The 25,270-nt window shown below is 43.7% G+C and overlaps 1 protein-coding gene across 1 annotated transcript in view; it reads right to left on the bottom strand.

Annotated features, from left to right (window-relative positions):
* Positions 1-25,270, bottom strand: part of EYA3 (EYA transcriptional coactivator and phosphatase 3) — a 139,830-nt gene that overhangs the window by 114,045 nt on the left and 515 nt on the right. The gene's annotated exons all lie outside the window — the stretch shown is intronic.

Here is a 25,270-nt window from a genome sequence, read left to right as displayed (position 1 = left end):
TAGGCTGTCTTCATTTCTTTTCCACAGCAGTGAATTCCACCATTCATTCTGTTCCACAGCAGTGAATTCCACCATTCTGTCTTCCAGGTCACTTATCCATTCTTCTGCCTCAGTTATTCTGCTATTGATTCCTTCTAGTGTAGTTTTCATTTCAATTATTGTATTGTTCATCTCTGTTTGTTCTTTAATTCTTCTAGGTCTTTGGTAAACATTTCTAGCATCTTCTCGATCTTTGCCTCCATTTTTTCCCGAGGTCCTGGATCATCTTCACTATCATTATTCTGAATTCTTTTTCTGGAAGGTTGCCTATCTCCACTTCATTTAGTTGTTTTTCTGCGGTTTTATCTTGTTCCTTCATCTTGTACATAGCCCTCTGCCTTTTCATCTTGTCTATCTTTCTGTGAATGTGGTTTTTGTTCCACAGGCTGCAGGACTGTAGTTCTTCTTCCTTCTGCTGTCTTCCCTCTGGTGGTTGAGGCTATCTAAGAGGCTTATGCAAGTTTCCTGATGTGAGCGACTGGTAGTGGGTAGAGCTGGCTGTTGCTCTGGTGGGCAGAGCTCAGTAAAACTTAATCTGCTTGTCTTCTGTTGGGTGGGGCTGGGTTCCCTCCCTGTTGGTTTTTTGACCTGATGCGACCCAACACTGGATCCTACCCAGGCTCTTTCGTGGGGCTAATGGCAGACTCTGGGAGGGCTCACGCCAAGAAGTACTTCCCAGAACTTCTGCTGCCAGTGTCCTTGTCCTCACGGTGAGACACAGCCACCCCCCGCCTCTGCAGGAAACCCTCCAACACTAGCAGATATATCTGGTTCAGTCTCCTATGGGGTCACTGCCCCTTTCTCTAGGTCCTGATGTGCACGCTATTTTGTGAATGCCCTCCAAGAGTGGAGTCTCTGTTTCCCCCAGTCCTGTCGAAGCTCTGCAGTCAAATCCTGCTAGCCTTCAAAGTCTGATTCTCTAGGAATTCCTCCTCCCGTTGCCGGCCTCCCAGGTTGGGAAGTCTGACGTGGGGCTCAGAACCTTCACTCCAGTGGGTAGACTTCTGTGGTATAAGTGTTCTCCAGTTGTGAGTCACCCACCCAGCAGTTATGGGATTTGATTTTATTGCAATTGCTTTCCTCCTACTGTCTCATTGTGGCTTCTCCTTATCTTTGGATGTGTGGTATCTTTTTTGGTGAGCTCCAGTGTCTTCCTATTGATGATTGTTCAGCAGTTAGTTGTGATTCCCGTGCTCTCACAAGAGGGAGTGACAGCACGTCCTTCTACTCTGTAATCTTGAACCAAATCCCATTGTTGTCTTTCTATTTATTTATTTGTTTGTTTATTTATTTATGGCTGTGTTTGGTCTTCATTGCTGTGCATGGGCTTTCTCTAGTTGCGGTAAGCGGGGGCTACTCTTCTTGTGGTGTGCGGGCTTCTCATTGTCGTGGCTTCTCTTGTTGTGGAGCGTGGGCTCTAGATGCACAGGCTTCAGTAGTGTGGCATGTGGGCTCAGTAGTTGTGACTTGTAGGCTCTAGAGTGCAGGCTCAGTAGTTGTGGTACACCAGCTTAGTTGCTCAGTGGCATGTGGGAATCTTCCTGGACCAGGGCTGGAACCCATGTCCCCTGCATTGGCAGGCGGATTCTTAACCACTTTGCCACCAGTAAAGCCCCCCATTGCTGTCTTTAGAGCAAAGCATTTCCAGTCTCCTGAGTATGTTATCTTTACTTTAACCACAGACATCTTTTCCATACGGTTACTATTATTCATATTTTTCCCCGACAAATCAGTATCATTTGGAAATACCCAAGATCTGTTGCTCTGTAGAGAATAATTCTTGAACAAAACTAGGGTGTTCTAGTACATCTCACCAGACAGGATTAAAATTATGACCCTGGAAATCTACATGAGATATAAATGGAACATTTTCTGCATCTTTACCACAGGCAGCTTTGTATTCATTAATATCACACTTGAAGTGTATTCTGGTTATCTATTGCTATGTAACAAAACTCAGTGGTTTAAAACAACCACTGTATAATATCTCACAAGTTTTGAGTCAGGAATTTGGGCAGGCCTGATTTGGGTGATTCCTTTCTTCCATCTGGAATGAATCAGAGGTCATTGGTAATGTTCTAACTGGCAGCTAGGCTGATCTGGAAGGTCCAACACAGTCTTATTCATATGCCTGGCACTTGATGGGAATGCCTGAAAGGCTGGGTTTAGCTGTGTAGTCTCAGAGCCTCTCCACATGGTCTGTCCATCAGGGTAGTTGAACTTTTTACATGGCAGAGACAGGTCCTGGAAGCTGCATTTCTTTTAAGGCCAGCCTGGAAACTGACACAGCATCACTTCCATCCACTGGTCAAAACAATCATAAAGCTCATCTAGATTCAAGGAAGGCAACGTAGACCCCAGACACTGTCAGAGTAACTTGGACCTCTTGCCACTATTGTTATCTTTCTGATGTTCACCCGAAGAGCTCCTGAGGAGACATTCATTTTGATGTGTATCTACCCGTTTATTTAGCAACTAGTTTGTAATATTTTAAGCTCTGAGGACACAGCAGAAAACAAATCAGACAAAAACCTCTGCCTGCATGGAGCTCACATTCCAGTCAATCCATAGTCAGAAATCTAGTGAGTTGACTAGCTTCAGTTGGGGTTAAACATCTATTCCCACTTCCTTCTAGTGAGCCTTTTTTTTTTTTTTTAACATGTACTCACTAATTCACTGCAGTCCTCATCATCCCCTATTGCCTTGAACCTATCTCCTACTTCACTTACTACTTTTTTTTTTTGCGGTATGCGGGCCTCTCTGTTGTGGCCTCTCCCGTTGCGGAGCACAGGCTCCGGACGCGCAGGCTCAGCGGCCATAGCTCGTCGGTCTAGCCGCTCCGCGGCACGTGGGATCTTCCCGGACCGGGGCACGAACCCGTGTCCCCTGCATCGGCAGGCGGACTCTCAACCACTGCGCCACCAGGGAAGCCCCAAGTGAGCCTTTTTATATTGCAGAAGTGAGAAGGTTAAAGATGGCATTTCCCAGGCTCCCTTTCAGCTAGGATTCTGTTGGGGGTTTTTTGTTTGTTTGTTTTTGTTTTTTGATTTTTGCGGTACGCGGGCCTCTCACTGTTGTGGCCTCTCCCATTGCGGAGCACAGGCTCCGGACGCGCAGGCTCAGCGGCCATGGCTCACGGGCCCAGCCGCTCCGCGGCATGTGGGATCTTCTCGGACTGGGGCACGAACCCGTATCCCCTGCATCGGCAGGCGGACTCTCAACCACTGTGCCACCAGGGAAACCCCAGCTAGGATTCTGGATGAAAGCTAGGTATTGCCAGTTAGATGCGCTTGGGTAAGATTTACAAGGTGGAAATGAGGAAGAGACCATTTTCCTGCACTTTGGCCATTTCTACTGGCCAATAGGGTCATCACTGGAGACATGGGGTTTTCCTGCAGCAGTCTTTCCATTTCCAGTCTCCAGCTCCATGAGTTGGGAAGGCAGCTGTAGCAACAGTGGCCACCAAAGGAGAGCTACCCAATCCTAGCTTTCTGACCCCTGAATCTTAATTGTAGAGAAGTATGACTATGTTCTTGAAATTAGTGATTCTTGAGTTGACCTCTGATTCTCTCTCCTCCAGATTTTCAATGATTTACAATGATTTTGTAAGCATTCAATTTCCTGAAATTAATTGCTTTCTGCTTTAAACATCTAGAAAGATTTCTGTTGCCTGTGCTGAAAACTGACTGAGCAGGTATGATATTAAAATTACAATACTCAGTTCCCACTATCTCTGCCTTCTAGGTAGACCCTCTATATTCATCTGATGATTACATTAGAATCCCTCACATGGAAATCTGAGCATCTGATGTTCTTGCCTTTAGCCCCTCCCAAACAGCTCTGCAGCTTTCCAGGCACAGGGTGAACCTGACCAGGTCCCTGGTAGAGAGAAAGCCAAGTGTTAGACCAGAGAGCAAGTCCCGGGAATCACGTGAAGCTTGGAAAGTGCCATCGCAGCAACCAAGGGACCCAAGGTACCATCTCAGCATTAGCTCTTGAGAGACAGGACAGCCTAGTTCCTCCCCTGCTCCATGGCAGTGTGCTTTAAAGCTCTGAAATGGGAATAAGAATACTAGTCCTAATTCACAGAGTTTTGTAAACTATACAGTACTACACAAATATAAGAGGCTACATAGTATCTGGACTGGTTGTTCTTAAAGTATGGAGGTCTCTGAGCCACTATCAGGGAGTAAGTGAAATTAAAAATAATATTAATGCAGCATTTTATTTTTTTACCCTTATTCTCTCGGAAAGTGTGGTGTTTTCCAGAGACTCTGTGATGCCATCATTGTTCTGATGGCTAACTGGAATATATGCTGGTGTATTCTTTATTTTTAAAATTTCTGTTTTAATTTCTAAAAGAGAAAATATTAATAGCTGTAATCCATATAAACAAAAGTTCTTTGGGGGTCCTAAATAATTTTTAGGAGTGTTAAAGGATCCTGAAATAAAAACATTTGAGAACCGCTGACTTAGGCCTTTGTGTATACCCATTCTCGTACTATCTGTAATGGCCCCCACTCTAACCACTTCTGGTTGCCTGATTCCCACTCATGGTCATAACCCTGCCATGTCCAGCACTCTTCTACTAGGATGCCTTTCTATTTTGATTAACATACTTGAGACAGTATGTTCTCGCACAGATGTCTAGTAGCATTTGTCTTGGCACAGCCTTGGGACGCCATATAACTGTGACCTGTCTTCATGGGCAACACTAAACCCACAGCCCAGCCCCTTGCTTTACTTTCCTTTCTGGCTGGACTCATCTGGGATACCTGGTTTCTGCCCCTGCTTTCACCCTATTTAATATTAATCTCACCCACTTTAGCCCCCTGTTCCTACTTGTTGTTCCCCTCCTGTTCAAGTGGCCACCTGCTATGGGGATCATTGCCAGCTGCCCACAGCTAAACTGAGCCATCCCCACCCCTTAGCCCTGTCCAGTTGGATAGCTTGAGCTGGGTCAGACTGAAGGCTCTTGGAAGTTTCCTGCCAACCACATAATGGATTAATACTTGCTTTTAATTTTGACTATAACTTCCACCAAAAATGTTGTTATCTGTGTATTTGTACTCTATAACTAGATTTAAAATTAAAACATAAACTGTTAGCACTGAATATTTCTTGTGGGTAGGATTAAAGAGACTTAATTTCTATGTTGTATGTATCTGTAAAGTTTGCTTTTTTTTTTTTTTTTTTACTATAGTGAGAATATATAGAGGTTAAGAACAAAGGCTCTGGAAAGAGATTGTGTCTGATCTCCCAGAACTCCCTGGCTATCCCACCACTGTGTGACACTGGACAGGTCAAGTACTTTCTCAGTGCCTCATTTTTCTCACCTTTAAAATGGAGATTTTTTTTTGCAGTACGCGGGCCTCTCACCGCTGCGGCGTCTCCCGTTGCGGAGCACAGGCTCCGGACGCGCAGGTCCAGCGGCCATGGCTCGCGGATGTGGGATCCTCCCGGACCGGGGCACGAACCCGTGTCCCCTGCATCGGCAGGCGGACTCCCAACCACTGCGCCACCAGGGAAGCCCTAAAAAGGAGATTTTAAAAACCACTTATCGAAGAAGAAGGAGGAGGAGGGGGAGAGGGAAGGAGAGAAGGAGAAGAAAGCCCTTATAGGGTTGTATGAGCATTAAATATATGTAAAGTGCTTAGAATTATGTCAGATATCTATCTATATAAGTGATTAAAAATCAAAATAGAATGGAGAAATAGAAGGTACATTATGAAGCTTTCATGAGTTTAGAGATACAGAAAAACATTATAATAAACCATAAAGGTCTGATCTTTATCAGGAAACTTGAGAAGATGAGAAGCTATTAATCTAAGTGCTTTAGAGAATGCCAACACCGGATTATCCATCCTCCTTTGTTTAGAAAGATAAGGAAGAAGGCTAGTGAATTTTTACATAGGAGTTACTGTAAAATTTAAGACAGATCCAAATGTCTTCCAAATCATGTCATTATAAAAAGACTGTCTAAGTTTTTTAATTAAAAAGACAAAGAGCTTTTCTATAATATTGGAATGTTTGTTTTAATGATTCCAGGAAGTATTTACTTGTAACCCTGAGGCTAATAATTCTTATTATAGAAAACTACATTTTTTTTAGAAAGCTACATTTTAAAAAGAATGTTTGTTGTAGAAAACAGTGGTTATTCATTTAAAGCTGTAAACTATTTTTGTTATAGAAGGTTAATTTTATCCCAGTTTGGTGATAAATTAACCCCCTATGACCTCACTGATCTAGATCTAATTAACTTGACAAGTATAAAAGTCTAGGCAGAGTCTCTTAAATTTGATAATGCATGTAAATACTTTCCTTCATGTGAAAAAGTTATCTTATAAAAGATTAAATATAAAACTCTAACAGATTAACTTTAAAAAGCAATACAGGGGCTTCCTTGGCGGCGCAGTGGTTGCGAGTCCGCCTGCCGATGCAGGGGACACGGGTTCGTGCCCCGGTCCGGGAAGATCCCACATGCCGCGGAGCGGCTGGGCCCGTGAGCCATGGCCCCTAGCCTGTGCGTCCGGAGCCTGTGCTCCGCAACGGGAGAGGCCGCAGCGGTGAGAGGCCCGCGTATCGCAAAAAAAAAAAAAAAAAAAAAAAAGCAATACAAAGAATGAAATTCTGATACATGCTACAACACGGATGAGCTTTGAAAACATTATGTCAACTGAAATAAGTCAAACACAAAGAACAAATACTGTATGACTCCACCTGATGAGGTGCCTAGAATAGGCAAATTCATAGAGACAGAAAGTAGCATAGAGGTTACCAAGGTTACCAGGAGCTGGGGGAAGGGAGAATGGGGACTTATTGTTTATTGGTACAGAGTTTCTGTTTGGGATGATGAAAAAGTTCTGGAAATAGATAGTGGTGATGGCGTACAACCTTGACAATATACTTAATGCCACTGAATTCTTCACTTAAAAACAGTTAAGATGGCAACTTTTATGTTATGCACATTTTACCACAATGAAAAAATACTATACCAAAAAAAAGCAGTTCAAAGGAAACAATGTAATATTTTCTAAAAGACAACTAACCTGGATTAAAACATCAATGACATGAAAAATCCAAAAATGTAGAGGAATTGCTCTAGATTTAAAGAAAATAGAGGGAATTCCCTGGAGGTCCAGTGGTTAGGACTTGGCCCTTTCACTGCTGTGGGCCCAGGTTAAATCCCTGTTCGAGGAATTAAGATTCCACAAGCCACGCGGTGCAGCCAAAAAATAAATAAATAAAAGAGAATAGAGAGACCCCAAAACCAAGTGCAATGAGTGAACTTTAATTCAATTCTGATCCGGAAAAAAATCTATAAAATATATTCTTGTATCAATTGAGGAAATTTGAACATGAACTTGCAATTAGAAGATATTATAGAATATATATTAACTTTCTTAGATGTGGCAATAGTATTGCATTTATGTAGACGAGTGTTGTTATCCTCCGGAGATACATGAATTATTCACTATTTAAAGGCTAAAGGGCCATGATATCTATGGCTTTCAAATAGTTCATAAAATTTTTAAAATGCAGAGAGAAATTAAAGCAAATGTAGCAGGACTTTCCTGGTAGCGCAGTGGTTTAGAATCCGCCTGCCAACGTAGGGTGCACGGGTTCGATCCCTGGTCCGGGAAGATCCCACATGCCACAGAGCAACTAAGCCTGCGCGCCACAACTACTGAAGCCAGCGCGCCTAGAGCCCGTGTTCCGCAACAAGAGAAGCCAGCACAATGAGAAGCCCGCACACCACAATGAAGAATAGCCCCCACTCTCCACAGCTAGAGAAAGCCTGTGCAGCAACGAAGACCCAACGCAGCCAAAAATAAATAAATAAAATTTCTAAAAAATAAAGCAAATGTAGCAAAACGTTAGCAGTTGTTGAATTTAGAGGAAGGGTAGATGTGTGCTCATTGTTTTATTCTTTCAACTATCGTGCATATTTGAAAATACTAGAAAAATCCAGAATCTTGATATTTCATCACAGGGAGAACAGTATTTGTAGGGAACACTTGCTAGTTGTGCTCACCCAGCACACATAGCCCTCTTCCTGTAACAGCACTTCCATTTACCTTCTGGGCATTACCCTCCCCCAGGGTATGCCCACGTACTCTAAATTTCAGTCTAGGTGTCCTCTCCTTCCCTGAACCAAGGGGGTAGGTGCACAGCCCATGTCAGGTCAATCAAAAGCTCCCTTGTAAGAATTTAACCCAGGGTAGATTAACACAAGGCACACCTGAGAGTGCCTGGAGGTACTGCTCAGCACTTCCTGCTTCCCAGCTCGCTAGAGCTGCCCTGTGTGCTTTTTCTGAGGCTTGCCATTTAGCTTTTGCCTCAGTGAGCTAACCCATTCTTTCCAATGAAATATTGTTGTTGTCATGAAGACCAGAATTGGTCACTGATTTTGACCAGTGAACCATTTTAACACCAATCCAATGTTTTTTTTTTTTTTTACAAAAAACAAGCACACAAAAAGCAAACAAAAACACACCTACAGAAGAAAGAACACCTACAGAGAAAATGCCTAGCATGAAAAATCTATTGCTTTTATAGGAGGGTTAAAATCTTCCAGGCCGGAGACAAATTACAATTGTGAAGTGAGCTGTGAACCATAAAAACAATTTAAAAATTCAGAGTTTGAACAAGTGAAAGGTGAGAGACATATTAAATTTACTCTCTCCCTGGAATGCAGTCTCACTTTACTACCAAAGTAGGCAATGGGAGTGAAAGCAAGCGGAAAGCAGAAAAAGCTTCACCGCCTCAGCAGAGGATGGCATCTCGCGATAATATGGCTGCCGTTTACCAAGCGCCCACCGCCCTAGGCACCGAGTTAGTCCTTCATATCCGTCACCTCACTGAATTCTCCCAACGGCAAATTTATTATCTATTATTTGGCTGTATATACTCTGATTATCTGCACTACAGAAACCTGGGGCTCAAGATTGTTAAATCTCTAAGTCGTAGACCTAGAAGGAGGAGGGGCAGGATCCAAACTCAAACGTGTGACTACAGCACTGGGGCCGTAGCACCAGGAGGGCGAGCGATCTCCAGCTTTCTGGTCCAACCTCAGATCAGCATCCCAGGGGCCTAAGCCCCTCCCCTTCAAGTTCCTGAGCCAATCCAGAGAGCGGTCAATAGATGCTGAGAGACTCTGCTTCTCTCCACCCACTCTGGACCCAAGAGCCTCCTTTGCAGACACCTTCCACAGCACCCAGTTCCTGGCTCTCAAGGGTCTCCTGAGTCACCTCTGCTACCCGCAAGAACTGGGTCCGGGGGAGCCGTAGCCACCTCTGTGCCACACACTCCCAAGTTATGGCACCTGCTAACCCCCGCTTCGCCGTGTTAACTTCATCGACAGAAAGTAGATTTCTCCCGCTCCCATTCGCCTTGACCTAGTAAAGCCTAAAGGATATAAGCATGGCTTTTGGAGCCAGATACACCTAGGTTCAAGTCCCTGCATCACCACTGCCTGCCCGTGTGTAAGTTACTTCATCTTCAGGCTCCCAACCTAAAATTACGAATGATAACCCTATCTTTATAGCAGGCTTGTTGTGAGGATAAGATGCACTAACCTATAGAAAGCATCTAGTACAGTGCATGGCCCTTTGTAAGCACTTGATAAACAACAGTTCTTATTTTCTTACTTTCATTGTTATCCCCACACTGTAGTCTGTCCAGCCTTTCAACCCCGATTTTGTACTTTGGGGTCTAGATCTCCTGCCTTCTCTTGTCAATTTTTTTTTTTTTTTTTTTCTCTCTCTAGAAGTGAATCCAAACCCTGGGAGGGTTCCCAGTTCACTGGTGGGTCTTCTTCATTTAGACAGATCTTCCAGAAACAAGAATTTAGCTTGCCTGACTTTTTCATTTATAAAACTTATTTCCAGGTAAAGTTTTACTGCAATGCCCACCAGTTTTCATCTAGAACTTGAATGTAGGTGATTATGCCCCTGGGAGCACCAGTAAAGGATGGAGAGGTCACGAGGTGGGGCTGGAGCCTGGGCCTCAAGTCAGCTGGGCCTGACCCTGCTCTTGCTGGCTGTGAGGCGTGCACACTACTTCTCAACTCCGAACCTTAATTTCCTCAGCTATAACATGGAGAGTGTGGCTCTTAACCTGTATGGATGTAGTGAGGAATCCATGAGATAGCAACTGGAAAGCCCATGTGCCTGGCACAGAGTAGGCAAGGGTAATGTCAGTTTCCTTTCCCCTAGCAGACCATCACTGTCTTGAAGTACTACCATTAGCATCCTAAAAGAGAGGTCCCACCCCTAAGGAAGCAAGGCTTCCCCTCTCCTATTGCATTTTCTGCCTTTTCCCTAGTCACTCCTTTTGCTTCTCTGAACCTTAGTCATTCTGCAGTTGGGGGTGGGGCAACACAGGAAAGAGAGGCGGTTCCTGGGACTCAGCCAGCCGCAAAGTGGCCCTGCTCAGATGCCATCTGGTCAGGAGCCAGACTTGCTGCTTAGAAAAGCACATACATTCTGAGCACTACTACCTAAGGGAAAACTCTGAGACACTTCAAAAACAGCAGTAAAGATGATTAAAGAGTTAGAGAAAAGGGCCTGTGAGGAAAGTCTATAGAACCTAGATTGTTAGGTTAAGGAAGTGAAGGCAGGAGGGGAAGCCTGGGCTTCTGAGAAACAAGTTTCCAAACAGACGAAGCCAAACAAAATAAAATACGTACAGTGGTAGGTCAATGCTGTAGATTGGGAGGGGTGAGTGGTGGGTGACAGTGGAAGGGTCTTGGCGGGTCCACTGAGGCAGGACCTGAAGTCGGGGGATTTCTGTAAGAAAAAGAATGCAAAATTATTACCACAAAATTGCTAGGGCCCTTCCTGGGCTTTGAATGGTATATGCTGGTGAGGGACCCTGAAGCTCTGTTGATTTCACCTCTAATCAAGTAAATTTACTTCCAATCGATGGTGTGACAAGTGAGCTGGGAACAGATCTGAGAAACGGTCACAAAGCTTGATTGTTCTGCAAACTCTGCCTGGCAATGCCTTCTTCCCCTAACTAATGCCTTTTTAGCCTGCAAAACGCAATGCCAGCCTGCTCTCCTCTCAGACATCTTACCAGATGCAGCCCTTCCCCGCCACAGTGGTTCAGTGCCTCCCCTTCACGTGTGCACCGGTCGTCTGTCACACACTGCGCTTATATTGACCACTCCACCTGTGCATTCGTTATCTAATGCTGCATAACGCATTTCTCTAAAATGTAACGGCTTAGAACCATAGGCATTATCTCACCATTTCTGTGGGTCAGGCGTCCGGGCATGGTTTGTCTGAAGGCTCAGCTGGAAGAGATCGGCTTCCCAGCTCACATGATTGTTGGCAGGATTCAGTTCCTCGTAGGCTGTTGGACTGAGGCCTCAATTCCTCAAGAGCTGCTGGCCGGAGGCCTCCCTCAGTTCCTTGCCATGTAGACCTCTCCGTCAAGCAAGCATGGCAGCTGGCTTCATCAGAGTGAGCACATGAGAGGGCAAGAGACAGAGTGGCAGCAAAGTGACAGTCACAGTCCTTCGTAACCTAATCACAGAGGTGACATCCTATCACTTTGGTCATATTCCATTCATTAGAAACAACTCACTAGGTCCAGCTCACACTCACATGCAGGGAATTACACCAAGTCATAAATACCAGCAGGTGGGGGTCATTTGGAACCTTGTCCGAAGCTGCCTACTACAAATGTCACTCCTGCTCCATCTCGTCACTGCCTGTTGTCCTGCCTGTCCCTGCCAGTCCATTATGAGTGCTTTGAAGACAGGAACCACAATTTACTCACATCTTAGTGCCCCTTAGTGACTAGCACAGGCCTCTGGGGCTTGTTAAGTGAATGGATAATGAATAAATGAATGACTGGTTATTCCCTGTAGCAGAAATGGAACCAAAGGCAAGTGTATCATTTTAATTAAGAGAGTGTGCTATTTATTACCTTTTCACCCAGTCACTGCATTTCTAGAAAATTAAGGAAATAATCAGGAAAGTAATTACAAGGATATATTTAGAAGTTTGTAAGTTAGTTGCAAGGATGGTCTATAGAATTGTTTATAACAGCAAACATCCCCCTCAAAAACAAAAACAACTAACCTGTAAACTACCTGAATGTCCAATAATAAAGGATTGATTAAATGCATTATGTTACAGTCCTACAATGGATATTCTGAAGTCATTAAGGTGAAAAATATTGAACAGTAGTAAATGACAGGGAAAGATGTACATATATATAGATGTAGGTATATATAATATTGTACATTATTTTAATATTGTATAATGCACATTATTTATTGTACATCTAGAAAGCAGTTTACAAAGCAGTGTATGTATTTCACATTTTTACAAAGTAACTATACACATAGAAAAAGTCTGGAAGGATTTAATCAGTTTTGAATGGCCATGAGGTTCAGATAAACTGATTTTAAATTGCTTAAACAAACAGGTATGTGTTTCTTTTTTTGTTTGTTTTTTTCACATAACAAGATGTCTGAAAGTAGGCAGCCTCTGGCCTTGGTTCTCTCTGGCTCAGTATCACGGCAGTTCTTTATGCTTGCCACCTCATGCTTGCCACCTCATGGTCATAAGATGGCTGCCCCAGCTCCAGGAATCACATACACATTCAAAGAAGGAAGAACAGCTAAGGGGAAGCTCCAGTCATGACTAACTCTTTACTAGGAAAGCAAAAGTTTCTCCAGAAGTCCCCCACTATACTTCCCTAACTCTCTCATTGGCTGAGTGACATGGACATTCCCAGCTACAAGGGAGGCTGGGGACACTAGAAACAGAAATTTCATGATTGGCTTCAAAAGTCATGATGTATACCCTAGTTACACAACTACCTAAACAAACTTGAAGGTCTGATAGCAAAGAAGGGAGCAGGGACATTAGGTAGGCAACTAGATCTTGCCCCCTTTAGATAGGACATGCTGTCCACTTTGTCACTGTCACTATCACCTCACTCCTAGTCTTACACCTGGATTGCTCTACTCAGTTAATCATCTGCTAGTCCCTGAGGGCATCTGAGCTTTCAACACTTGAATATAAAACTCAAGATTAGGGGGCTTCCCTGGTGGCGCAGTGGTTCAGAATCTGCCTGCCAATGCAGGGGACACGGGCTCGAGCCCTGGTCTGGGAATATCCCACATGCTGTGGAGCAACTGGGCCCGTGAGCCACAATTACTGAGCCTGCGCATCTGGAGCCTGTGCTCCGCAACAAGAGAGGCCGCGATAGTGAGAGGCCCGCGCACCGTGATGAAGAGTGGCCCCGCTTGCCACAACTAGAGAAAGCCCTCGCACAGAAATGAAGACACAACACAGCCATAACTAACTAAATAAATAAATTTAAATCATATGGGCTTCTAAGAAGACCTCTGCTTAAAAAAAAAAAACCAAAAAAACCTCAAGATTAGAAAATGTGAAAAAATTGCTAGCTGTCCTTCATTATTCATAACTTCCTTCTTTCTTCTGGTAACAAAGCAACCTTCACCCCAAGAACTAGCAGGGCATATGGCTGCCCAGCTCAAGATCATATCTTCCAGCCTCCCTTGCGGCTAGCTGGGTGTGACCATGCAAGTGCTCACCATTGGAAAGTGACTAGAATTGATATGAGCATCACTTCTTCTACATCATATCCTAAAAGGAAATATTAGCCATCCATGCCCTCTTTTCCCCCTTTCCCACAGGCTGGGAATGTAGATGTACTGGAGGAGAGCTTGCTTCAACAATGTTCTAGGAGAGGGCAGAGCAACAAGATAGAGGGAACCCGTGTCCTTAAAATGACCACATGGGGCAGAGCCACATACTCACCACTGGACTCATGCTGACCCACTCATAGGCTTAAAGAGATAAAGCAACAACAACAACAGCTGTTAAACAAGATATGTATTTTTAGAGTATCCTGTATTTTTTTAATCTCTTTATTAAAACAGCTATTCCGTTCCCCAACTAATATAGAAAACAAACCACATTATACTAATGTTTGTCGTTAATAGTTGAAAAGGGGGTTGGAGCTAAGTTGAAAAAAGAGAAGAGTCAAATAAGTGCTGGAATAGGAGAAGATGTTTTTGTAAAGAGGTCTTGGAAAATACAAAGGCCTTCATTACCGGAGGAGGCACCTGAACTATTAACAGGCAGGACATTGATGGAGCTTGGTCAGAAGCCCTGCTGGGCTCTGCTTTGACCTAGAATGGAATTAATATGGTTGGGGCTGAACCTAAATAAAGACCAGGGTGAACCTGAACAGTGCAGCCTGAATGACACAAAGACCCATCGTTCAAGAAGGGTCTGTGCAGTTATGAATTAGGTGACAGGGCCATCAGTCAGGGTCTTTAGGTTGGAAGCAACAGAAGGCAACTGTGACTCTCTCAAATAAAACAAAACCAAAAAGGAATTTATTAGAAGGACACGGAGGAGGTCAAAGAATCTACAGAAGATCTTGAGAGCCAAGTTCCAGGAAAGAACAAGATCCAGGTAAGCTCTGGGAATCCCGCTGGCAGAAACGTCTAATTTCCCAGCATTAGAAGTCAGAATCACCTGGAGGGCTTGTTAAAACAGAGATTTCTGGGGCCTACCCCCAGAATTTCTGATTCAGCTGATGAAGGGTGGGACCCTGGAATCCGTATTTCTAACATTTTCCCAGCTGCTGATGCTGGTGGGCCAGGGGCCGCATATGAGAACCATTTTTCTAGGTAAACACATCAAATGATTCAGCACCGACTGCCTTCCATCTCCGTGTCCCCACTCAAGATTCCAAAGTCCTGAAAAAGTCTAGTTGACTCAGAGTTGAGTCACTCCTGTGGTCAGAGGGATAGAGTCCTGTGACTGGCAGCCCTTTGAGTCTCACATGGGTTGGGGGCAGTGGGGGGCTGGGAGGGAAGTTCCCCAAAGGAGGTCTTGCTGGTCAGACAACAATAGAAGACGGCCAAGCTGAATGCACAACTCTCAACATCTGGAGCAAGATCTGCTGCAGCAACTTCTCTCAGCACAGACAGTTTCAGAGGAGGAAACTTTTTAAAAAGAAAAGAAAGAAGGGAAGGAAAATGTGGACTCTTGGACAGTTATCTTTATTCAAACTTCGTTCTCTTTTCCAGCCCAAGATAGGAGACTCCTGCCCCCTAGAGGCCAGAAATCAATTCCACAGCCGTCTTGGTGACTTAGAGAAGCCCCGAGGAGGCAGTGGACTTTGCACTGGGGACAATTTTGACCAGTTAGGCCACGGCCCAGGACAACGTGTCATCATGCATGCTGTAGCTTTTCTCAGCCGCAGAGAGACTGACACCAACAGATATTTCCTTAAAAAGCCTAAACATATTTTTGCATTATATTTTATATGCTCACAATGAATTTTTTCCTTCAGAAAAACTTAGAGAAAAAAAAATTTGTTAACCTAAGTAACCAAGCCTATACTGCTGTAAGTCTGTATTGCTGTCTATCAAATTTTCTTAAAATGAAGCTCACCTGAGCTTATAAACCAATATGATATGATGATTTAACATAGCAACATGGAGTGTGTTAAAAACATCATGTTTGTATTTACACAGCAATCAATGTCATATGCCATATTAACAGGATAAAGGACAAAAATACATGATTATCTCAATAGATGCATAAAAAACATTTGACAAAATCCAATACTCTTTCATGATAAAAACACTCAACAGACTAGGAAGAGAAGGGATCTTTCTCAACCTGATAAATGTCACCTACAAAAACCCCACAGATAACACCATACTTAATAGCGAAAAACTGAATATTTTCCCTTAAGATCAGTTGTAAAGATTAGTGGTTGCCAGGGGCTGGGGGAGGGGGAAACAGGAATTTACTAATGGGTACAGGGTTTCTTTTTGGGGTGATAAAAATGTTCTGCAATTAGATAGTAACAATGGTTGGTTGCACAACCTTGTGAATGAATGTACTAAAAACCACTGAATTATTCACTTTAAAATGGTAAGTTTTGTGATATGTGAATTATATCTCAAATAAAATTGTTATTAAAAATATATATTTACATGGGGGCAACTATTGATTGTGTAGCTAGAAGTGGGGAGAAATCCCATGATCCCTGGAAGCTTGTTTGGGACAGAAGGAGAATTATTTGTTATAATATTCTCTTTAACTTCCCAAAAACTGGTTACAAGGGAGCCCAGTTGAAGAATTTAGTTTTGTTAAAGAAAAAAAAAAAAACCCTGTAATTGTCAGGTATACTTACTCCTTTGTTTCAAAGGGCGCTTTAGTGTTCCCTGGGTCAGTTTCAGCCTGAGGTTTAGCCTGGGGTCTAGAACAGAGAAGAAAATACTTCACCTTACAGAGTAAGAAGTTTTAGAACAGACTGCTGGAGACTAGAATGGAGCTGGAGGCTGGAGGAGATGGTAGCAAGCTGCCTCCCAAGGAGGGATAGAGCCCGAAAGAAATTCCTCTTGGCAGTAATGGCCCATGAACTTTTAGGACAGTGATGTCTTATAGATAACTCTAAGTGGGTGCCTCTACTGTGCTGAAATTCTCCCTGTGTGTCACTAAAGCCTCAGTAGAACCTGCTAAATGTTAGGAATACTTGGAGAAATGAAGGAATCAACAGCTTGTCCAGAAGGGGCTGAGAAAGCCTGCCAGAAAAAAAAAATAGCACCAAAGGAAAAAGAGTAACAATGAGAAACAAACTATTTCTTGGGCTAGCCTGGGGGGTGCGGCTCCAAATCCACTCAACCCCTTGGCTAAAATCACAGGAATTACGGGGAGAGGCCTGGAGACCAAGTTAAGGATGGTTTTGGCTACATGTAAGAAAAAACCCAATTCATGATCACTTAACCAATAAGGAAATGTTATTGTTTCACAGAATGAGAAATCCTAGATTAGGTTGGCTTCAGGGCTGGTTAATTCAGTAGTTTAATGATGTCATCAAGGGCCCAAAGTTCTTTGCCTCTTGCTGCTCTGCTATCCACAGCTGTTGGCTTATCTTCAGGCCATCGTAGATCCAGCTACCCTGATTGCATATTAAAGTGAAGCCATGTCTTGATTAGAACGCTTTTGATTACAAACATCAGAAATCCAACCTAGATGAGCTTAAGGAAAATAGGAATCCAAGGGGACTTCAGGCATATCTGAATCCAGGAGGGCAACAGAACTTTCTTTCTTTCCATCTTTCGGGCTTATTTGACTCTGTTTGGCGTCACTCTCAGACAGGAGATGGCTGCTGGCATGCCAAACCTTCAGTGCCGTGTATCTCATGCTGAGCGTGAGAGACAGAGATGGAGAGACCTTTTTTCTAATGTCCGTTTGACAGATTTCATGAAGGGATTCTGATTAAGTCACCGGCACATCCCTATCCCTAGATCAATCACTAGAGACACAGGACAAAAACCTTGGATTGGCCAGCCTTGGGTCTTCTGCCCACCCCCGGGACTTAGAGTCAGAACCACCCAAGCCACAAGGACTGAGCTGCATTTGGGGGAGGAGGAATGCTTCTCCATTGGAAGACAGTCTGAGCAATGAAAGTGTGTCTGCCATTTGCCAGAAGGCTGTCAGACATGAGTACGTGGGATTCCAATGCGAACTAAGGTTTAATAGGCACCCTCCAAGAAACCAGAAGGGAAGGGTGAAAGGAACTGGAAATTTTGGGGGGCCTACCATGTGCTTTCCCAAGGTGGCAGAGCTAGGACATGGCGGAGCCTGGATTTAAATCCATGCCTTTTTAGTTCCAAAATCCATGCACTTAGCACTGGGGGGACTGAGCAAAGGCAGAGGGGCCACGACAGAGAAGAGCTGTGCTGTTGAGACAGAGAAAGCTGTCCAGCAGACACCATGGCGGAGCACTTAGCCCAGCCTGGATATGAATCAGGGAAGTCTTTCTGGAGGAGGAGATATTTGAACCGAGGCTTAAGGGACAGTAGGTGTTTGTCAAAGGAATAAAGGAGAGAAGCAAGAAAAGAGGTTGTCTGGCTAGGCAGGGGAGGTCACAGAGGCCAGAGTTTCGGCTTTGGACACTGTCTCCATAGGATAGGGGCTTTCTTATCCTGTCTCCTCCCAGCTCTGCCCCCATGCCATCACACCACAACAAGCCATCCTTGTTCTGACAAACATAGTTATTCAAGTGGGGATTTCCAGAGATATTCTCATAGTGGTTGGGACAGTGGTCTGTGTTCTGCCATCTACATCCTGTGTGACGATTACCTAGTCATTTCCCCTCTTTGGGATAGAACTACCTTAGCCATAGAGTTGTAGCGGGCAAATTGACTGTGGTGATGGTGGTACATATCTGTGACTATACTAGAAACCAGTGAATTATACACTTTAAATAGGTGAATGTGAATTCTATCTCAATAAAGCTGGGAGTTGTTTTTTAATTGTAGTGGGCACGGTGATGGGGGAAGTTTGGCCTAAGGGCTGCAGAGCTGTTGCAGTCAAGGCTCTGTTACTTTATAGCCAGGTGGCTTTATGTACATTTTTCTTTTTACTTTATCTCTCGGAACCTCATTTTCCTCATTGTAAGAGGGGAATTCTGTCTTTATCTTGTTTAGGTGGTGAAGGAACAGATGCAGTCGGGGGCTGGAATGCTTAGAATTCTGGCTCCATCACTGACAATCTCTCTGTGCCTGCACATCCTCATCTATTTAATGGAGATAATAGTACCTTATTTATTGCATCGTTGGGAAGATTGTACACTTTGATACCTAGAGTTGATACCTATAAAGTTCTTAGACCTATGTCTGGCATGTGGGTCAATAGTTCATAAAAATTGTAGCTAGTTTATTATCTCTATTTCATATCCTGGATTCCACTTGGGATCTTCTAGACAAGGTTTAATTGCCCACCCAAACCTAGTACTGGACTCCCTGAGGACTGGGGATTCTCCATACCTGAACCTTTTCCTAAAGGTAGTACACAATTCCGAGGGTGGTCTGCCAGCCCATGTTCCTCTTTTCTAAAAATGCCTTTCCCATAGAAGTGGGCTTCAGCAGTCCCCAGCCATAACTGAATGAATAGGGGTGGATCCCCTCATCCAAGCTGGACCAGTCAGCTTCTCTCTTCCAGATATTTGGACTCTGGGATGTGTTAGCGGGTGATGCTGAAGCTGAGAGGTGACATTGGCTGGACAGCCATTTTGCACCATGTGAATGGGAATGGCGAGAACTCAGAGAGAGAACCGTGGAAGACTCACAAAGAGTGACAAGAAACCTCAGAGGGAGAAGGAGAGAATGGTTCTGCCAGGAATCCTGGTGCATTTCCATTCAGTCAATCAACAAATTTATTGAGTACCTACTATGTGCCATGCCCAGGGATATAGCAGTGAACAAGAGGACAAATTCCTGCCTTCAGGTACAATGGGACACCGCTGAAAGGTTTTGTACAGGGAAACAACACAATCTTATTACATTTTTAAAAGATCACTCTGGCTGTTGTGTGAGGGGGACAAAGGAAGTGGGGGGGAGGGGGGGGACAAAGGAAGAAGCAGAGAGAATGTCGCAACCACCCAGGCAAGAGCTGAAGATGGCTAGGCTAGGGTGGTGTGGAGGGAGTGGTGAGCAAAAGTGGGAGTCTGGTTCTATTTAGAAGTTTCCAGTTCCTGGTTCTAGTTCCTCATGAGACCTGTCTACCTCCTGCCCCCAAGTGCTCATCTAGATTTCCCCCTTCCTTCCTCCCCCATGATGTTTTTCTTGCTTTGGCTAGTGTGTGACAAGGATTCTGTTACTTGCAACTGAACCATTCCTGACTAAGACACGTTGGCTCTTCAGGCTGGTCTAATTCACCACTGTCTAGAACATGACCAGTTTCATTTTCCCTGTGTTAAGGAAAGTGTTTTCTCTTATAAGTAACCTACATAGGAATTAACAACCTCCTGAAGGAAACTTTTCTTCCAGAGAACTTTCAAAGGAAGCAAAGATTTATTTTATGATGTGAGAAAAATGCTTGTATCATATGCCGCCTCCAGTTATGCCCACAACATCAGATAAGGGGACAACAGTTGCTAAAATATGGAGCTGATTATACTCCAGGCCTTGTCCTAAAAGCTTTATACGTATTGGACTTCCCTGGTGGTGCAGTGGTTAAGAATACGCCTGCCAATGCACAGGACACGGGTTCGAGCCCTGGTCAAGGAAGATCCCACATACCGCAGAGCAACTAAGCCCATGAGCCACAACTACTGAGCCTGCGTGCCACAACTACTGAAGCCAGCATGCCTAGAGCTCGTGCTCCGCGACAAGAGAAGCCACCGCAATGAGAAGCCTGAGTACCGCAATGAAGAGTAGCTCCCGCTCAACACAACTAGAGAAAAGCCCGCACCCAGCAGCGAAGACCCAATGCAGCCATAAATAAATAAAAAAATAATATTTTTTAAAATAATAATTATTTTTTAAAAAAGCTTTGTACATATTAACTCATTTAACCCTCAGAGCAACCCTGTATAAGGTAGGCTGTCATTGTTCTTATTTTACAAATCTATCATTGCTCCCATTGTACAGATGGGAAAACTGAGGCACAGAAGGTTCAGTAAGTGTCTAAGATCACAAAACTAGTAAGTGATAGATCTGTGATTCAACCCAGGCATTCGAGTTCCATGCTCTTAGTCAGTGTTTCTCAACTAGGAGCACTGATGGCTTTTTAGGTGGGATGGTTCTTTGCTGTACAGAACTGTCCATCTCACTCTTGTGGTTAGTTTAGTGTCCCTGGCTTTGTATACATGAACTCAGTTTAATCCTCTTGATGACCCTATGAGTTAGGTATTGTTATTCTCATCCCCATTCTACAGAAAACTGAAACCCAGGGAGGTTCGTAGCTTACCCTGAGTTACCCAGCTCATAACAGGGGAAGCCAGCATTTGAACCCAAGCAGTCTGACTCCAGGTCCTGTGCTTTTAACCATCCTGCTATCCTGCCTCACTAAGAGTTAACAGACTAGACTAGGTATGGGGTGCCCTGGCCAGATAGGACCTTTAAGTAGAGTCCAGCAGGCCTTTTAGAGTGGGCTTGGCAGCTCAAAGGAGCCACTCCAGGCTGGAAAGGCAAAGACTGGCAGGAACCAGTGACCCTTTCCTCATGCAGGACTGGCCAGCAGGTAAGGGGGAAAGTGGTATGATTAGAAAAAGTCTAACCTGTAAAGGACACAGTCCGGGAATGGGATAATCAAGGAGTGGGTATCAGGAATCCACAGCAGAGTGAGGCCAAAGGAATGTCAGGAACGCTGGACTGCTGGGTGAGTGCCTTGTGTTCCCCCACTTGTTTTTTCTTCAGCTCCTCCACCTGCAGCTGGTCCTTCCCTTAAAGGTATAAAGTTGCCAGGGACATCCTGGGCACTCCTTTGCCTGTAACTCTGTACTTTCAGACTCCCAGATATGCTCACACATGGCTCATGGCAGGGCTAATTAGTACCATTTTGGATAAAGCCACTGGTGGCTAATACCGAGAATCAAATCTTCTGGCTCTATAATCCCACTCCAAAAATAACTTGACAAAAACCGAAAGCCAGGGGCCTGGAGATATTGGTGGCTGCCATCCCTGTCCTTGTACCTTTAAGCCAACTGCATATCACAAGCTACAGAGTCTGAAAAGCAAAATTGTGAAAAGCAGGACACCACCCAGGACACCCACTGTCCATTGCCCAGGACACCACCTCACTTTGTTTTATTTGTTTGTTTTTGCGGTACGTGGGCCGCTCTGGACTCGCAGGCTCAGCGGCCATGGCTCACGGGCCCAGCTGCTCCGCGGCATGTGAGAACTTCCTGGATCGGGGCACGAACCCGTGTCCCCTGCATCGGCAGGCGGACTCTCAACCACTGCGCCACCAGGGAAGCCCATTTTGAATTCAACCTTCTCCTCTTTAATTGAAGTTCAGCTCTGGGGCCTGGCCCTGACCCTTAACTCTGACTTCCATTTTCTGCCCTTTGAACTTGTGGGGGATTTTAACTCAGACTCTCTGCTCTGGTTCCTCTTATTCCTGCCCGCTTCAGGAGGAATGCCCCATCCAAGCTCAGATCTTTAGGACCTATGCCCTGGTGAGCAATCACTTGTTTGCAAGTAGAAGAAACCCACTCAAACTAAAAAGGAAGAACGTATTATGAGAGCCCAGAGGTCTTACAGAACCCAAGGTCATAATTGCAGTCATGTAATAGGATGTTGAAATGGGGCCTTTCCCCACCTCTGTTTCTACAGAGATGCCAGTACATGGATATCATATCCCAAAGTGAATGTGAGGCTACCTCCTACATAGAAGTTACAGAGGAAAAGTATAGAATCAGCTTTATTACCATTTTCAGACCTCTCAGCCAGATCAAAGATATTAAAAAGTGGTCCGAATGCAGAAAGGGGAGATTTGATGAAGAGATATCTTTGGAGAGAGCCGTTGTCTGTACTGTTGTTCCCACCATCTTACCAGCCCAGGGTGGAAGGGAGAGAGGTGGAGAGGAACAGCATACATTATTTCAAACCTAGGGAGGCAGTTCTTCAAGAGCAGGCTGCCTCTCCACACTGTGGCCTGGGGCCTGACTTCTCCCTAAGAAACCCTGAAGATGAAAGATGCCTCACCAACTACTTGGGCAACACTTATCAAGAACTTTCCATGTGCTAGGCACTGTTTTCTGTGCTTTCCCTGTATTAACTCATTTAATCCTCCCAACAACCCTGGATGGTTAGTGCTGTATTTTGAAATGTGATGCTCTCACTCACCAACATATTGTGAATATTTTCCCATGTCAATAAATATTCTTCTGCCACATGGATTTAATGGCCACATGGTCTTCCTTTGCACAGCTGCAAGCCCTCATGGCTAAGCACATGGATTCTGGAGTCAGCCTGCCTATTTTCAAATCCCATCTCTTCCAGTTACATATGGTAGAGGACCATTTTTAGAAAGGAAATGAATGTATGTAACCTGTGACTTGGCAGCCTGGATGTCCCCCACATCTCCAGCCCACTAGGGTCACCTGTCACTGCATTAATATTCCTTGAACATCTAGCATCCTCCAGAAACTAGAGATACAACAATGAATGAGACAGATGTATTCCCTAACTTCAGAGAGTTTATACTCTAGTAAGGGAGACAGGTAGTAGCCAGTAAAAATGCCAAAGACGAATGCAAAATCATGTAAATGATAGATTCAATGAAGTGAAAAAAGTAAGGGGCTGCTGAGATGGAGCAAACAGTAATTCTTGGGAAGTTAAGTAAAATTGGCTTGAACTCCCAGATCCTGGAGAGTGGGCGACTCAAGAGTCCCTCTCAATATCTCTAACGATGTGATGGGGCATGGAGGACAGTGGATCTATGGCTTCTGGCCTACTCTAGCTCCACTTCCCTTCTCTTGGTTACTTAACTCCTTGTCATTTGATAATTTCCTGCGATGAACAAGCAGGACATTAAGAATCACAATGCTGTTTGTTCTTGGATTAAATCCTCCTCGTCTCAAGACATGTTTTTCCAACCAAGTCCTTGCAGGTCTTTGCAAACCCATGAAGCTTCTCTTTGGACATTATCTCATCCCAACCTCCCTCTCCCATTTTACAGATGGAGAAACTGAGTCTCATCATCTTCAATAATTTTCTAGAGAAATTTCAGCTTCTCCTCTGATTTGGAAAGTTTTCATGAGAAAATGCATATTCAAAGAGACATAGAAATTGATCTGAAAGTTCATCAAATGTTTATCTCAAGCTGTTAAATCATCATCATCATTCAGGGTACTTCCACATTCCAGATCTACAAGTGTCAAAGCCAAGGGAACTGAACAAGTTATATAGAAATCGATGTCTCAGAAAAGAGAAGTAGCTGCAGTGGACAGGAAGAACGACATCCTCAATTTTCAGGATATTTACAAAGTGTGTGTATGTGTTTTTCTTTCTAAGTTCCCTCTTCAAAGAAACGATCCCTCCTCAGTCCTGATGAACTTTTACTTATTGGCACACCCTGTTCACCTATGCTGTGAAAGGAACAAAAACTAAGTCAACTATGAGACACTTAGAATAATTATAATGGTCAGTGCTGGCAAAGATGTGACAAAACCAGTATTTACACAATTTGCTGGTGACATTGTAACTGACATAGCCCTTTTAAAAGCTTTTTTTTTTTTAAGATGGAGAGCACAATTTTATTCTAAAAATAGATCTCAGTAACAATGAAATACCAAAAGCTGGTCATTATAATAAAAAAGGTAACAGGAATTTGCTTTAATTTTTTTTCCTGAAAAATACAAAATTATCACTATAATATACTGCCAACTCTCATTTATCTGTATTTGAATTATTCATTTTATAGATTATCCAAGGACATTTTAAAATCATAGATTGGATTCTGCCTAATATTTAGACATATACTTAGATTGATTTTATCCTCAAGTAAACACATTCTCAAAGAATGCAAACAAAATTGAACATTTGCTTAAATAAACATAATTAGGAAGATAAAGTGATGTTGAGGAAATGTTCTCCAAAGTGAAATTCTGGTTTGCATCACTGTTTTCCTCAATTTTTGCAGATAACCCAAAAAAAGAAAAAAAAAAAAAAAGGCTGCGTTGAAGTGCTGGTATTTGAAAGTAACAAATTATACAACTTATATGCAGAGGAAAGAGATAACTAAATTATTTCAAACCCAAAGCACAGGAAACTTTATAGGCAAATAACGACATTCAGTACTTAAAAAGTGGTTTTAGGGCTTCCCTGGTGGCGCAGTGGTTGAGAGTCCGCCTGCCGATTCAGGGGACACGGGTTCGTGACCCGGTTCGGGAAGATCCCACGTGCCGCGGAGCGGCTGGGCCCATGAGTCACGGCTGCTGGGCCTGCGCCCCAAATCTTTAAGTAAAATGGACAGTGAAGCAGCCGCACAATCCCTGGCTTGATAAACACAGCATTCATCAGTAGCTCAGAATTCTAAGTGTTGTTTTGGAAATCATATGATGGGCTTTTTTTTTTCCTTTTATTTTAAGTGTGTTTCCATTACACCAAACATTTCCAGATATAGAAAGAAGCTCTACAGCTCTTAAAAATATTCACCAAATATGAAATTAATAGCTAAGTATGAAATGAAGCAGTATGCAGTGGTGAGAATATTCTCACGGTACCAAATAATCCAACTTACTATTTAATACTGACAACTAAGTCTTTAAAACATTAGCATGTTAAACATTGCAATTCACTGAAATTATATCAACTGTCATGGAATGCTCAAAAGAAGTTATTAATAAAAATACAGCCTCTCCAACAGCTCTCTAACAGAGTTAAGCCCAGGTATTTTTTCTGGGTTTATCTGGTTTTTTTCTG

This window comes from Leucopleurus acutus (assembly GCF_964270905.1).
Source record: "Leucopleurus acutus genome assembly, chromosome: 2".
Classification (NCBI taxonomy): domain Eukaryota; kingdom Metazoa; phylum Chordata; class Mammalia; order Artiodactyla; family Delphinidae; genus Leucopleurus; species Leucopleurus acutus.
The sequence above is the reverse complement of the archived record's forward strand: the minus strand, read 5'-3'. Positions and strand labels throughout refer to the sequence as shown.